Raw genomic sequence first — 18,167 nt, forward strand, 5'->3', positions numbered from 1 at the left:
AGGTAGCTGTCTTCGAAATTTCTTGGCATAGATGAGTAAGCACTTCCAGTGTTGCACGGCAATAATACCTACATACAATCATCCCTAACTATAACTCCCCACAAATTGCCTGCAAATCCTGGGTGCTAGACCAGACTCCAAAACTATAAGAGCTGACTCCTTAAAATAAATGAACATTTAAAAATTATATTAGTAGCTTCTTGTGGGAGTATAGCCAGGCTGTAACCTTATATCTATCTATCTGTCCATCTATCTATCTTTCTACGTATCTGTCTATCTTCTTATCAACCTGCCTATCTACACACCTGTCTATCTACGTTTATTTTGATTCAGGGAAATTAAGAATCCAGTGGCCTCTGAAAGTATCATAATTTCATAAAAACCTGTGAACAAATACCATCTTCTTCCATTTTTTCCTTTGCTTTTTCTTAAAAAATGAATTTTGCTTTGTCCTAGCCTATTATACCCAAACTTGACACATGACAAATAGATCACCTGCTTCTATATTTGCGCAGCCAAAACTGTAGCACATCAAGAAACTTTTTTTTTTTTTTAAATGGATAACTGTTATTGCCTATAATAAGGCTACTTCTCTGTATGGTATATAAAAAGCTTAAACCTTGATCTCACTTCTTATTTTCTTATTGTTGTTGTTGTTAGGTGCCATCAAGTCATTTCTGAGTCATAGTGATCTTATGCACAACAGAACAAAACACTGCCCACTCTTGTGCCATCCTCACAAATGTTTCTATGCTGGAATGCATTGTTGCAGCCACTGTGTCAGTCCATCTCATTGAGGGTCTTCCTCTTTTTCACTGACCCTCTACTTTATCAACCATAATGTCCTTCCTTGGGGACTAATCTCTCCTGATAACATGTCCAAAGTATGTGAGACAGCCTCGCCATCCTTGCTTCTAAGGAGCATTCCAGTTGTACTTCTTCCAAGACAGATTTATTCGTTCTTTTGGCAGTCTGTGGTATATTTAATATTCTTTGCCAACACCACAATTCAAAGGCGTCAATTCTTCGGTTTTCCTTATTCATTGTCCAATTTTTGCATGCATATGAGGTGATAGAAAACCCCATGGTTTGGGTCAGGCACACATTAGTCCTCAAGGTAACATCTTTGCTTTTTAATACTTTAAAGAGGTCTTTTGCAGCAGATTTGCCCGATACAATGTATCTTTTGATTTCTTGACTGCTGCTTCCATGAGTGTTGATTGTGGGTCCAAGTAAAATGAAATCCTTGACAACATCAATCTTTTCTTCATTTATCATTATGTTGCATGTTCGTCCAGTTGTGAGGATTTTGTTATCTTTATGTTGAAGTGTAATCCATACTCAATGCTCTGGCCTTTGATCTTCATCAGTAAGTGCTTCAAGTCCTCTTCACTTTCAGCAAGGAAGGTTGTGTCATCTGCATAACGCAGGTTGTTAATGACTCTTCCTACAATCTTGATGCCCTGTCCTTCTTCATGTAGTCTAGCTTCTCAAATTATTTGCTCAACATACAGATTGAATAGGTATGGTGAAAGGATGCAACCCTGATGCATGCCTTTCCTGACTTAAAACTATGCAGTATCCCCTTGTTCTGTTTGAGTGACTCTCTTGATTCGTGTACAGATTCCTCATGAGGACAATTAAGTGTTCTGAAATTCCCATTCTTTGCAATGTTATCCATAATTTTTTTTACGATCCACACAGTCAAATACCTTAGCATAGTCAATAAAACACAGGTAAACATCTTTCTGATATTCTCTGCTTTCAGCCAGGATCCATCTGACATCAGCAATGATATTCCTGGTTCCACTTCCTATTCTAAATCCAGCTTCAATTTTTGGCAAGTTCTGTCTATATATTGTTGCAATCACTTTTGAATTTCTCAGGCTGAAAGAACTGAACAAAAAATTCAAGCCTTAAGTTGCAAAACTGAAGGATTCTATAGGGAAAAATTAAACGAAGAAGGAAGCACCAAAAGAAGACGGAAGTAATACACAGACTCACTATACCAAAGAGAATTGGTTGACGTATGATCAAGAATGATAGTACTGAAGGAAGAAATCCAAGCTGCACTGAAAGCATTGGCCAAAAACAAGGCTCCGAGAATTGATGCAATACCAACTGAGATGTTTCAAAAAACAGATGCAGTACTGGAGGTGCTCACTTGTCTATGCCAAGAAATTTGGAAGACAGCTATCTGGCCAATCAACTGGAAGAGACCCATATGTATGCCCATCCCAAGTAAGGTGATCCAACTGAATGCAGAAATTATCGAAATCTTATTTTCTAAGTCCTCCTAAACCTGAATGTACTCTTAAAAAGTTAATTTATACCTTTCTCTATCAATCTAGAGGAAGATAGAACAAATTATTCTAATTCTAACTTTCCAAATGGAAACTAAACATATTTCAATAATTGGAGGATGCACATTAATTTAAAAAAAATGGTTTCCTTCTTATATCTAAATATTATGTGTGTTTCAATTTCTTCAAGTCTAACTATATATACTTTAACTATTTAAAACCAAGAAAATAATACTTGTCCAAAATGACCACATACAGTACCAATTTGTTTGACTGAGATGAGTAACACAGGAATGTGCAGGTATTATTTACCCAGATAGTAATCAAAGTTTACAACTTTTTGTTTCTTGAAAATAACAAATGTTATTGAAAGTTTAGAAAAATGTGGAATTTTTCAATTGATTATATACATTTTATATTTATATAAATCTGTTAATTATTTGCTTTATAGGAGAATTTTTTTTCTCCTTATCAATCATGATGATCATAGCAAAGATCCTAATATTTCATTTAATTTTTAATATTGACCTTCAGGATTGCCTTACGTGACTGTGTGATATACGTACTACATGAAATAGCCTGGATAAAGGGGTCTCTTACAGTGAGTTTCAGCTATAATTCTGCTTTTTTGTATTCTTAATTTTAATTTGTTTCTCCAAAATCTGTTCTTCTCCCAGCCTTCAGTAATGAGGCCAGATTACCCCTGGGTAATCAGACCAAAATCTGGAATGATGCTTAATTCCACACTCTGACAATGCCCCTTATCCAATCTGTCAACAAATATGACTGGTTTTGCATTTAAAGAATCTTGATTTTGAAGTTCTATAATTACCCCAGCCTTTAAAAAAAAAAAAAATTAGTTTTTTTTTTTTTTGTAATTATCCTAATGCTACCACCCTCCATCATGTTACCATCCTTTCTTGCTTGCAGTACCTCCAATGACTTTTTAACTGCTCTCCCTTTCAAACTACTCTTCTTTTTTCAACTCTTGGCCCCACCTGTATTGCTAACTACAGAGGCGACAGTGTAGCATACTGAACATGTAAGTCTTTATCCAGCCAAAATATATTAATACAGACTAATGGTTTCAAATAGCACACATCATAAAGCCCAAAGTCCTTCCGTTAACTAAGAAGGGCTTGTATTATCTGCTATGTATCTCTCTTTTCTTATATCCTACTTCTCCCTTTGCTCACTCCCCTGGCATTCTTGCTCCTTTTTGAACTTTTCAAATAATCCCTCACTTTAGGATCTTTCCAGCTGATGTTCTTTCTTGGATTATCTTTCCTAAAATATTTACATTAGCTCCATAAATTTAATCAGGTTTCTGTTTATATGTAACTTTTCAGAGAGATCTCCTTAATTTTTTCTAACTTGAATAGCAACCACAATCTCTCTTGTTCTTCTTACTTTATTTTTCATTGTAGCAATCATTATCATTTGACGTTATAGTATGCCTGTTTTTTTTTTTTTAAACTTTTTTCCCATCTCTTTTTATCATAAAGTGGTTGAAGGCAGGCACTTAGCTTTTTTTGTGGTTGTTTGCCTGGTCTGTTTGTTGTTATTTGCCTTCAAGTCTATTCTGACTCATGGCGAGTCCATACGTACAAAGTAGAACTGCTCCATAGGGTTTTCAAGGCTCTGACCTTTCTGAAGCAGATCTCTATGCCTGACTTCCAAGATGCCTCTGGGTGGGTTTGAACCACCAACCTTTTAGCTCGTAGTCTAGTGTTTAGCCATTTATGCCAGCTAGGGACTTCGTTTAGTGCAAAGAGAGCACTTAGAAGGATTAATAAATATTTCTTGAACAAATGATCATACAAAATTTTCTTTTCACATTCAGAAAATAGCTGGGAATCAAACTTTTGAGCTATCTCACTAGCAAAGGCTATTCTAACTTCCACTGATGTCAGTGTCCCATTAGCCACTTTGAGCCAGCCACTCTGGCCTTTGTGTCAACCAATATACACATGTGTTTTCTACTGGCCTGTATGTTCTTCCTCTTCTCTACTGATCCCTAGTTTAGACTGCATGACACAGGCCCCTGTACCACTCTTCAGTGCTATAATCAATTTTTTTTTTTTCTATGCTATGCTTCCTGAGTTAAAGGACCATTTAATTTTGGTATATACTGTATCTTAATCATCTAACTGTCTAACACATAGGCAAAAATCAATAAATATCAAAGATTTGATATTTGAAAATAATTTTGTTTTCCTATCAGGTGGGTTGTAAGATTTCTTTTTCTATAAACTTATGATTTTAAAAAATAGCAAAAGCAATGAATAGGTGTGAGTCTCTTCTCATTGCTTTTGCATAAAATACACAGCACACGTAGCTCTTCTTCACTTCTGTCATTTTCTCCTCCTCTTCCTCCTGCTCCTGCTTTCTCTTCTTAATTTCCACAAGGATCATTTTTTTTCTATTATCCCCCATAATCTTTATTGTATCATTCTGTATTGACCTTTCACCACGAGGTACATTATCCCTTTAATTTATATGGTTTTTAACCCTGTTTCATGGAGGAGATCACAGCTTCCTTCTTTGTAATCAGGGATGTCAAACGGTTTTCTAAATGTTTCTTCTGGTTTCTATGATAAATAAACTGTAGAGGTATTATATTGCATGAAACTTCTGGGTGGTATGATTTCACTTTTATTCTTTAAACTGCATTTTATATTACCTCCACTCCTTGTATGTTTACTTGTCTTTGAATGTGAAATAGCAATTTAGATCTGGTATGATAATATAAAAATATATATATTTTATATTATCATGTTAGTAGCTAGGATGTATATATACATTACCTTTACACTCAGCCAGTTGGAAGAATATAACTATAAATAACAGAAAAAAAAAAAAAAAGGGAGGAGAATGGGACTTTCAGAACTTACATTGAAAATTCATGTTTCCTCACTCAGCCCCATCCCACCATTGGAGACAGCACCTTCTTCTCAGAAAGCAGATTAGCCACAAAGATAAAATAGACACCTAAACAGAATTAGTGCTCCTCCAGCAGAGAAAATGGCGGTGGGGGGGGGGGATAGATTTAGGGCAAGGAGTCAATAAGTATTATGGCACAGAATGTACGCCTTATGACGGCACAAGTTTCTGTTTCAATTACTGATGCCCCCAAAGGTGTTGGAAAAGTGTCTGTCACCTAAAAGGCAGCCAAAAAGTATTGCTTTAAGAATGTGTTCATTTTGCCCTATGGGTACTGACTGAACTTCCTTTTCAGACCTGCGATGTATGGCAGTTGAGGTATGTAGTTCCTAACCCACATCCCAGTGTCTGGTAGATTTATTTCTTCCTAAAAAAAAAAAAAAAAAAAACTCCAATGCCTTTCTAAAAAGCAGACAAACTAGAATATTTGAAAAGTACAATCTCCCAATATGCACTTCTGCCTATGCTCTTTGTATGTCAACCTAGTGTGCTTTACTTGTGGTGATGACGTGCTAGATTACTGCATTCAACTCAAGACATTTCTTTTTCAGTGTTTTTCTAGGATGATGTCACAGGAACCAAAAAAGAAGCACACAGCAGAAGAAGACATGTGTAAGAGAAACTATTTGGGAAATTCCAAAACTTGGCCTTGCACATGAACTGCTCCAAACTAGAGAATTCAGAGATTACAGTATAAGAAAATAAAAAAACATAGAGTGTGATTTCGGCAAGGTAGGAGAAAAGGATTCATGATCATAATATGAAAGCAGTTTGCCACCAGACAAAGTTAGAAAAGTAAAAATAAATAAATGAGTAATAAACCTTTGTGAGTTGGGGGAAGTGCTTTAAAAACAGAAGTAAATGAGTAGAAATGAATTAGATGCAGGGGAAGAATTTATGGCTGATGTGGGGGAATGGGAAGAATGGTAGGTATAGTAATCTGAGAAGAGTGCTACTCATGACTGGATCTTAGGGCTTTTTTTAGCTCAGGAAAATGCAAACCTCATACTGAAGCTCCACCTCCAACATGTGAAAAATGTGTAAGTGGGTAGGCTTCAGAGAAAGTACATAATCCCACATACCCCTATGTGGTCAGAAAGTATAAATGAAAAATTTGTGTCAGCTGGGAAATCTAATAAATGTGGTTTGAGAGAAGAAGGATTCAGAGTGTGCCAGTGACTTTGCCACTGATGGCTATTGGTTGGGTAATCGATAAAAGCCACAGATGCCACAGTGCCTAATGAATTATACACCACTGCGGAGGCCAGAGGACAACATGTAATCTAGGCACACCTACCCAATGCCAAGATGTTATATATGAACCACCCTTCACCCTGGATTTAGAAGACTCTGCAGAAGCCAGGAGAAACTGAGGATAAGTAAACCAGGTAAATCAATTTGGTATTGAAATTGACCACATTTAAAATTGGAATTACTTGTATTACCTTGAATCGCCAAGACAAATTTCAAGTATTTTCCTCTATGGAAAGACATGAAAGTACACGTGGTAACTCGAATTAAGTTATTCAAAAATATATTTTTGCTTATAACACCTGAGTGTTGTGTTGTGTTTGCAAAGTTTGAATATGATAAACACATTTATGCATCTAAGAAAAAAAAGTCATTAGAAATAAGAATTATGGATTTTATTTTAGCAATGTTAGTCAAGCATTTGAAAACTTGCAATATAAAATGGAGAAAGTTTTACCTGGATTTTTCTTTAAGGGAACATAAAATTATCCATGATTGAAATATGCTGTAAATAATATTCAGGGTTCAAGCTTGGTTATAATTTAAATAGATGCCTCTTCAAAATCCTTTTCCCCCCACACCATTTAATACAATGTACGAAACATGCACCTGGGTAATTTTTAAAACTACTGGCAAGTTTTATTTTTAAAACTAGTGGCATGTTTTATTTATAGTAGTAAATAATATGTAACAAGATTCTATTCCCTTCTAATACTATCCGTGTTATTTAGTGTTTACCAAAGATTCATTATGTCAGTGACACTTCATGAAATCATGGACCTATACCAAAAGAAAGAGCTTATTCTCTTTTTAAATATATTTTGTCCTTTAGCAATATCACAACTCACTTCCTAAACAGGGATGAATTCTGTACCATCCCAAAACAAAAACAAACAAACAAAAAACAAATCCCTTGCCATTGAGTTGATTCCGGCTCATAACAACCGTATAGGACAGAGTAGAACTGCCCCATAGAGTTTCCAAGGGGCACCTGGTGGATTTGAACTACCAGTCTTTTGGTTAGCAGAGGTAGCTCTTAACCACTCTACCACCAGGTTTTGGGGATCATCCCAAGGACAATATAAATGCTATTTTGAAATTAATAATGTCTTAGAATCTGTTTTGTTAAAGGTTTACCTATAAATATGCATGTTGCTAGGATGTAACTTTAGTTATTAAGAAAAACACTTATTTAAATTTTATTGAGCACAATAGTTAACAGCTAGATTTCTTTTGGAAGTGGAGGGATGCCTCAGTCCTTTGGGAATAGAAACTGTCTCCTTTAAGCCTGAAAATTTAATTTATTCAGGGTATTTCTTTGGAAACACCACACAATTAAAGCCTTAATTATCTCTCTTTCTACCTTGACAGAATAAGGCAGTATAGCTAAGAGCAGCGCTGATAGATGGTTACTCATTCCCTGACACACATGGGGTCACCATGAGTCAATGGCAAATGGTTAAGTATATCAGAGAAATAATTCTTTATGATTTATTTCACTGATACCAAAATTAGAAGATACTTCTTCCTACTGCGGAGATGAGCTCTCTGATACATATTATGTTTCTTTCTGTACGTTAAGGCTGATTCTTAACAATCAACTCTTTGCTATATCTAAAGTTTATCTTGGCTTGTAATGAGAAGTGTATTGAATTTAATTTTTTTCAATTAAGTAACCAATTTTTCCAGCATCACCAACTGATTTACTTATAATCTGTTATGTTACGTGCATTGTATATTAGTTTCTTATAGTAAGACTCCTCAATTGATTACCAATTCTGTTTTATTTACTAATTTATTTTTGTGCCCAAATAACTTGATATAAAATGATGTGTTATTTTAATAAAGTTATGATACATCTCATACAATGCCTATCATGTCTTTCCTTTGTAATGTGAAATTTAATTTCTCTTCTTAATTTCCTTTCATGCATATTACTTTAGAATACATAAGAAAAAATGAAGAAAAAATTGGATATTTTGATTGGAGTAATATCAAAAGCCTTTCATGCATATTACTTTAGAATACATAAGAAAAAATGAAGAAAAAATTGGATATTTTTATTGGAGTAATATCAAAAGCCTGCATTACTTTTGGAAGAATTGTCTTATTTGTATAGCTAGATTTTCCATCTAAGAACACTATGCGAACAGTATATTGGTCCATTTTATTCAATTATTTTAGTCCTGGAGTTTCGTTTTTACTTCCCTGGTCAGGTCATCCAAAATTCTTATCAATATTGTTTTAGTGAACTTACGATTTTTGTTGTTAATCTAAGTGTTTCTAAATTATCTTTTCTAGTTAACAATTCCAGGTGTACAATAGAGCCATTTATTTTTGTATATTTTTCTTTCATTGTGTATTTTTTATCAGACACTTGCATTATACATTTTTATGTTGCTTACCAGACAATTCCCTCATTTACTTACTAAAAGCCCTAAGATTGTATTTCACAAATTGATTGTTCATCCATGAGAGGCACATCTGTCAATACACTTACATAGTTCACATGTTTTGAGTAATCGTGGCCCTGACTATACCACCAAGGGGCCTCTTGCAGGGCTTAGTCAACCTGCAAATTCCATCCCTCTTTAAATGGTTATTGATTCACGGGTTCATACAGAAGTAATGGTGTATTCTAGGACTCTGCTTTTGTTTTCTTTTTCTTTATTTCCATTCTGAATGATGTGGAGTACTGAGGTTATCAGAACACACTGTGCTCATTTTGTGACTATGAAGAGATCCAACCTTTGAATGAAGTTCATATCATGGAAGACAAAAGTGGAGCAAGGGAAATAATCTAGGTCTGTACGGCTTGTAGTGACATTATAAAAAACAAACAGAAAAAACCAAACCCATTGCCGTCGAGTTGATTCCTATTCATAAAGACTATAGGACAGAGTAGAACTGCCCCATAGAGTTTCTAAGGAGTGCCTGGTGGATTTGAGCTGCTGACCTTTTGTTTAGCATCTGTAGCACTTAACCGTTATGCCACCAGGGTTTCCAGCGACATTATAGTGCCTCTAAATCAAAATCAACTTTTAAACACCCCTATGTCTAGACTTACAGAGCCCCGGTGGTTCAATGGTTTAGAGCTACAGAGAGCTACAGCTGTTAACCAAAAGGTCAGCGTTCAAATCCACCAGCCACTCCTTGGAAACCCTATGTGGCAGTTCTACTCTGTCCTATAGAGTAGCTATGAGTCAGAATCAACTCAGTAACAACAGGTACATGTTTAGACTTACAGATTGTCCACCAGTTTAGAATTTGAGTTCTTACGTAAACTGAAAATAAGCTTTCTCAATAAGAGAAGCTGACTATATGAAGAAGAACGGGGCATCAGGTTTGGAGAAAGACTGCATTATGCAGATGACACAACCTTACTTGCTGAAAGTAAAAAGGACTTGAAGCACTTACTAATGAAGATCAAAGACCACAGCCTTCAGTATGGATTGCACCTCAACATAAAGAAAACAAAAATCCTCACAACTGGACCAATGAGCAGTGTCGTGATAAACGGAGAAAAGATTGAAGTTGTCAAGGATTTCATTTTACTTGGATCTACAATCAACAGCCATGGAAGCAGCAGTCAAGAAATCAAAAGACGCATTGCATTGGGTAAATCTGCTGGAAAGGACCTCTTCGAAGTGTTGAAGAGCAAAGATGTCACCTTGAAGGTTAAGGCGCGCCTGACCCAAGCCATGGTATTTTCAATCTCATCATATGCATGTGAAAGCTGGACAATGAATAAGGAAGACTGAAGAATTGGTGCCTTTGAATTGTGGTGTTGGTGAAGAATATTGAATATACCATGGACTGCCAGAAGAACGAACAAATCTGTCTTGGAAGAAATACAACCAGAACGCTCCTTAGAAGCAAGGATGGTCAGATTGAGTCTTACATACTTTGGACATGTTGTCAGGAGGGATCACTCTCTGGAGAAGGGCATTATACTTGGCAAAGTACAGGGTCAGTGGAAAAGAGGAAGACCCTCAATGAGGTAGCTTGACACAGTGGCTGTAACAATGGGCTCAAGCATAACAACATTTTTAAGGATGGCCCAGGACTGGGCAGTGTTTCATTCTGTTCAAAGGGTCGCTATTAGTTGGAACGGACTGTACGGCACCTAACAACAACAACAAGCTTTCTCAGGAATACAACATACCTCATTAAGTCTAGACATTTTCTTTTTAATTGGATTTCTTGAATTTTCTGAATAAAATTATATATGTGATGTATAGATATATGTATACTATTATATTTTTTTTATTATATGTAGCACATATAGTATTATTGCTATAATATTTTCCTCTCATTTCAAATACTTATAATCTTGTCCTTGTCTGAAATATTCTGAATAAAAAATTACATCCTGAGAATGTTAAAACAAGGTGATAGTAGAGATTAGTTCCTCTTGTTTTTTTTTCTACAATTGTAGGAGATATCTTCTGAGATTTATCATTAAATTTAAGGTTTATTACTCTATAGTATGTGTTTGCTTCATCTTAGGAAATGTTCCTTGTAGTGGTAGATTTTAAATTTTATATTAGTCTTTTAGAAATAAATATGGGCATGCAATTTTGCAACAACATTAATAACAACCAAAAATATTTGTGTGGTTACACAGGGAGATATGTATGCTTACATATTTATAGGTAAGAACATATGAATATGTGGATGCACATCTATAGGTGCTTCTGTGGGCAAATGTGTATTTTATATATATATATATGTGTTTCTGTACACAGTATATATATTCATATATAAAGTAAAGCACATAGAGAGTACTGTTATTAATACTTCCTAGACATAACCAAATACCTCATGGGAGTGGTTTACTAGGTTTGAAGTCTTGAGGCCGTAGTCTTGGGGTGCAACTTGGTCAATTAGCATAAAATAGCTTATAAAGATAATGTTCCACGTCCTAGTTTGGTGAGTAGCATCTATAGTCTTAAAACCTTGCAAGCAGCCTTCTAAGATATGGTCTCTACACATCTGGAGAAAAGAGAAGGAAGGATACTAAAAACTCAAAGAAGAAACTGGACTACAGGATTAATAGTCTACATGGGCCATGGCTTCACCTATCTTGAGACTAGAACTAGATGGTGCCTGGCTAACTGTACAGACTATTCTGACCAGGGACACAATAGATAGAATGAAAAAAAAAAAAAAAAAAGTTGAACAAAACTCAAATTCTTAAAAAAGACCAGACTTACTGGATAGGTAGAGATTAGAGGAACCCCTGAGATTATTGCCCTGGTATACCTTTTCAAACTTGGAACTCAAACCATTCCCAGACATCAGCTATCAGCCAGAAGACAGAGTGCCTAGTAAAATAAATAATTTCATCTGTGAGTACTGTCCTCCTCTAAATAACAATCTAAGTGGGATCTAATAGTCATCATTTACCCTAGACGAAAAATGAGGAGGTAAGGGGGACAAAGAAGCTAGATTTAATGGAAACAAACAAATCAGAATGGAAATAATGAGAATGCTGACACATTGTGAAAAGTGTAACAAATGTCACTGGATAATGTATATATAAGTTTTTAAATGAGAACTTAATTTTCTATGTAAATTTTCTCCAAAATCACAAAATTAAAAAGAAATGGAGAAAGGATATTGTATTAATTTATGCATAAATTGTTATATACATATACCCAGCAACCTGCCTGGAAGAGATCCATATTTGTGCCCATTCCAAAGAAAGGTGATCTGACAGAATGTAGAAATTATCAAACAATATCAATAATATTACATGCAAGTAAAGTTTTGCTGAAGATAATTCATAAACGGTTGCAGCAGTATATCGACAGAGAACTACCAGAAATTCAGGCTGGATTCAGAAGAGGATGTGGAATGGAGGATATCGCTGCTGATGTCAGATGTATCTTGGCTAAAAGCAAAGGAAACCAGAAAGATATTTACCTGTGTTTTGTTGACTACACAAAGGCATTAAACTGTGTGGATCATAACAAATTATGGATAACATTGTGAAGATTGGGAATTCCAGAACACTTGTCTGTGCTCATGCTAAACCTGTACACAGATCAAGAGGCAGTCATTTGAATAGGGCAAGGGGATATTGTGTGGTTTAAAATCAAGACAGGTGAGCTTCAGGGTAGTATCCTTTCACAATTCTTATTCAACCGTTATGCTGAGCAAATAATCTGAGAAGCTGGACTATATGAAGAAAAATGTGGCATCAGGATTGAAGGAAGACTTAATCTGCAACCTATGATATGCAGATGACACAACCTTGTTTGCAGGAAGCAAAGAGGACTTGAAGCACTATTGATGAAGATCAAAGACCACAGCCTTCATTATGGATTACACCTCAACATAAAGAAAACAAAAATCCTCACCAATAAGCAACATCATGATAAATGGAGAAAACATCACAGTTGTCAAGGATTTTATTTTATTTGGATCCACAATCAACACCCACGGAAATCAACTGACACGTTGAATTGGGCAAATCTGCTGCAAAGGATCTCTTTAAAATGTAAAAAAAACAAAGCTGTCGCTTTGAGGACTAAGGTGTGTCTGACCCAAGCCTTGGTATTTTCAATCGCCTCTTATGTTTGCAAAAGCTGGACAATGAATAAGGAAGACAGAAGATTCAATGACTTTGAATTATGGTGTTGGCAAAGAATACTGAATATATCATGTACTGCCAAAAGAATGAACAAATTTGTCTTGGATGAAATAGAGCCAGAATGCTCCTTAGAAGCAAGAATGGAGATACTTTGACTCATGTACTTTGGATATGCGATCAGGAGGGACTAGTCCCTGGAGAAGGACATCAAGCTTGGTGGAGCATCAGCAGAAAAGATCAAGACCCTTGAAGAGATGGACTGACACACTGGCTGCAGCAATGGGCTCAAGCATAACCAAAGACTGTGAGGATGGTACAGGACCTGGCAGTGTTTAGTTTTGTTGTACATAGGGTCGCTATGATTAGGAATTAACTCAATGGCACCTAGCAACAATAGAAACAGCAAGATTTGTATTAACTATGTAAAAACCTAAAACCCAGTATCTGAAGTAAAATATTTCATTTGGCTGACGTCAATGTCCTAAATTGTTTTTCTATAAGTTTCTCCAAAAACCGATTGATCCATTTGTGTTCTTGCTAATGAGAGACACAATATATGAAGAAATAGTTTCATTTGATGTTTGTGTTGACATTCGTATTTACAGTTCCAGTTGATCATCCAGAAAACTTCAACTCATTCTGAAAATGGATCCTAGTAATGTTTTAAAGATGTTATTTTGTTATTTGCACATCTTGAACATCTTCCAGAGTTCTGTTAATGCTATAAATCCTGTTAAAAATGTTCAGATCTCTATTTTCAAAGTATTTATCTCATTAAAAATATTTTATATGGTAAGATATGTTAAAACAATAGCATTTATTATAAACAGGACATAGTAGGGGTAAATCAGTTAAAGGGAAAAATAAGAGCTTTAAGGCTATCATTTCCCTTAATATCCTCAACACAAAAATTCAGTTATGGCAAGGGAGAGGCTCTACTTAGGGTTTCTGCCCTGTCTTGATTCATTTTCTGCCTCTCTCTCTCTCCTTCTAGGCCATACATACTTCCTAGCTTTCAGTTTTAATACATACTTGCTTATTTAACCTTTTAAAAAATTTGAGTAGTTCTCACTAACAAAAATTGAATTTATGCAAAGTATACCCTGGTCCTTGCAATATTTGTGATCTCTGAAGTTGCTTTATGTTGTGTCCTTAAGTATCTTGCTGTCATCTGTATTTTTCACCCCACCGCTCCTGTGGGCTTGTCCTTAAGCAACATCAATTCTGTGCTAATGAGGAATCTGATATTTAAAAAAAAGATTATTATTCATTATATTACTTTGTCATCTAGGTCGTATAGATTCCTTATTTCTTGCTCAATAGGTTCATAACTATGGTGAAATGAGTTCCTTTATGTGGCCTTTTGCCTTGGTTTGTTGAAAAGCAGCTTGAGAGATTTTTTCCTTAAGCCTTATGGAATTACCTTTGCTCTATTTTTCTACCCCAGAGAGTTTGTTACCTTTTCTCCAGGTTGGTTGACATTTTCTGAGTATGCTGTAAACGAGGATGGTTTTATATTTGTTCCCTAGCCTGGGCTGCAGTCTGCCCTGTAGTTGGTATGCACCTTGGAGGAATTAGTCAGTAGACTATGCAAATTAGGTGACTATAGACTGCGTAATGAAGTGTCTGCAGCCTACTATGCAAATACAGTGTCTGTAGCCTAACATGAAGGGGTTGGGCAGCTCTTGGTCCTGGTGGGAAGGCAGTGCCTTGAAATTAACAAGAAGTTGTGTATATAAGCAGCTGTCCCCACACAGGTTTTTGAGACAGAAAGAAACAAGAAGAGAAGCAGCATGAAGAAGCAGAAGGAAGAAAGAACAGAGAAGACAGAAGAAGCAGAGAGAAAGAGGAGGCACGGAACCTCTTAAAAGAACTATAACCTTGGTCAAGAGCTGTAGCACTGAAAACGGTGACAGGCCTGAAAAAATCTCTGCTGCAGAGTCACTGGTGACAGATGGCAGAGCTGAGAGAAGCCTGTCCTCAGGGGGCCAAGAGGAGGCCTGCATGGACAAGAGGAGCTGAGAAAGCTGTCCTGCACTAAAGAAGGTAGAATTCACCTACATGCTTCCTGATTCTGATCCTGAGTTGTAGCCTATTCCTGATCCTGAGCTGTACACTGTTACTTCCTTAATAAACCAATTAAATGTAAGTATGATCTGTGAGTTTTGTGTGGCCATCACAACAGATTATGGAACACAGAAGAGAAGTAGAGAGTGCCATGGGAGGAACGCCTGGTGTCAGAATTGGTGAAAAGATTGGAGGGTGGAGGTATGTCTGAACTCCACCGCACAGAGATCAGCCTTGTCTTGATTTGCGTTATCCCCCTTGAAGTTAGACAGGTGGTGATACTATCACTCCATCCATCTCATCGCTCATTCCCTTATATATTGACTAGCTATAGGCTGAGAGAAAGTGGAGAGAACACTCATATTCAGATTAGATATACTTGGCTTCAAATATAAAAAAAAAAAATGAATTCTAGTTTTATATTCACATTGTAGCCTAATAGGAATTGGTCCTGCCTGGTGCAATTTTTTTTTTTTTTTTTTGGTGCAACCCCTTGAGTCAGTAGAGAGACACTGGTCCTTTGAGAAAGAGGTAGTGGGCTTTATTGCAAGCCAAGCCGGTCAAGCAAGGAGCTCAGAGACTAAATCTCAAATCAAGCTCACTGAAGTTGGGGATTCTAGGGCAGTTACAGGGTTTGGGTTAGGGAACTTATGCATAATTCATGAATTTCCGGTAATAGGCAGGCAATTTCAGGGATGTATGGGGATGCAGCGGGGGTGCAATATGAAGGCTGGGGGATATGACACATGAAGTTTACCTAAGGCCAGTTTTGTGGCTTATTGCTCGTGTCCGAATTGGGGGGTAGGGGCAGTTGATGAGTAGTGAAGTGGCCTGAAGTAGAGAAGCAGTAAGACGACCTTGTGTTGTTGTACAGACAACAGAGAAATGTCTTATCAGGAACTCAGAGAGCCTAGCTGGGATGGGAGGGAGGTGGGGGGGTAATTTAACCCCGTCAGTTGTATTTCAGATGGGTGAACAGTTTAACCCTGTCATTTACAACATAAATTATTTAACTTCCCTGAATATCAGTTCCTTTATCTGTATAAGAGTGGTAATAAGTTCTATGCTACAGGATAACTGAGATGATAAAATAATGTGTTCAAATACCGCTTTACCACTTATTAGCTGGGTGAGCTTTGATAAGTGGAGAGTTCTCTTCTGTAAAATGGGAATTAAATTGTGCCTTCCTCAAAGAGTTGGTATGAGGATATTTGTAATATGCCCTAAGAACAGTTACCTTGGGGGTACAAAATGGTTGACCGTTCGGCTGCTAAGAACAAAGTCAGCGATTCGAACCCATCTGAGTTTCTTTGAGAGAAAAAATCTAGCAATCTCCTCCTGTAAAGATCGTTGTTGTTAGATGCCATCGAGTCAATTCTACTCATAATGACCCTATGTACCACAGGAAGTAACACTGCCTGGTTGATCCTGTAAAGATTACAGCCTAGGAAACCCTATGGGGCAGTTCTACTATGTCCTATAGGGTCACTATGAGTCGGAGTCAACCATATGGCACTCCACAATAACAATAGTGTCTGAAATATGTAAGTGTTATATACTATATAAAAACTAGCAGTATTTGATAATTGAAAAAACCAGTTGCCATCGAGCCGAGTCTAACTCATGGCTACCCCATGTGTCAGAGTGGAACTGTGTTCCAATGGCTGATTTTCTGGAACTAGATCACCAGACATTTCTTCTGAGGCACCCCTGGATGAACTCAAACCTCCAATCTTCCGGCTAACAATGAATGTGTTAACCATTTGCACCACCTGGTTAATTATGTATACAGTCATGTGTCATATAACACCCCTTCAGTTATATACTTCCGTTGTCTGGAGAGTGTGTGCCCTCTGAGATTGAACACAGTCCTACTCAGCAGTAAGCCTATCCACCTCTCCCAACCTGAGAGAATAGGCATCCATGCCACTGGGAAGAGTGGGTGCCTGATCCTGTTTCAGAGTGCCCAATGTCACCAGGCATCACTGAGCCAGCCCAAGGGGGGAGAGTCGAGTTACCAAGACCACTCTCCTGCTGCCCCAGCCTGTGCCCGGAGTCTTCCAGCTGTGACCTTCATCAAGTTGCTGGGCTGCGCACCAGGTGGGACTCCGAGGAGGGCTCACGTGAGGCATCTGCAGTGGGAGCTACCTGGGTCATCCACCGCATGGCAGCCACTAGGCCTGTGTACCCAGGAGTTCTGCACCCCACACGCCCAGGTATTCTAAGGCACAACATCCAAATTACATAACGTCCTATTTCAAAGAATGTATCTTGGACTTTAATAGATGAAGTGGTTAAGAGGTTTGCTGCTAACCAAAAGGTCAGCAGTTAGAATCTACCAGTTGCTCCTTGGAAACTCTATGGGACAGTTCTCCTCTGTCCTATAGATTCACTATGAGTCAGAATCTATTCAATGTTAATAGGTTTGGTTTTCGGCATATATATAAATATATATATACGTACATAAAAAAGCATGTATAATTTTCATATTAAGAATTTGATAATTGTCATTCCTTCCTTTTGTTCAACTCCTTGTCTTGTTTCCAACTTATTCTTTTTCCTTGTCCTTCAAGATTTACTTTCGTACCTGAATCCTTATTCTGTGCAGACTATGAGATCCTGAATAGCCATCCTTAAACCTGTATACTATGTGGTAGATTTTCCTCTATCCTTTCTTTTTCATTTACCTTCCCTCCTTGGTTTCACTATTAATTGCTGTCAACACACCATTCCCGTAACATGTCATCTGCTATGTTTTTCGTATCCGCTGTTATCCTCTTTACTTGACTTTTAATGTCTCAGAGGGAACCGTGCTGCCCCTCAACAATTACAGTTGCTGATACTTATCAATTTTGATATTTCAGGGGATAATTTTTGCCAAATTCCCCACTACTTTTGGGGTATGGAATGTTTCTTAATTGAGCCCTGTTTTTGGTCACTGAGAACAGCTCCTCAGCTCATGGTGCCCCTGTTTTCCCTCCCATTTATGCTGGCCATTTCAGAAG

This window comes from Loxodonta africana, chromosome 5 (assembly GCF_030014295.1).
Source record: "Loxodonta africana isolate mLoxAfr1 chromosome 5, mLoxAfr1.hap2, whole genome shotgun sequence".
Taxonomy (NCBI): Eukaryota; Metazoa; Chordata; class Mammalia; order Proboscidea; family Elephantidae; genus Loxodonta; species Loxodonta africana.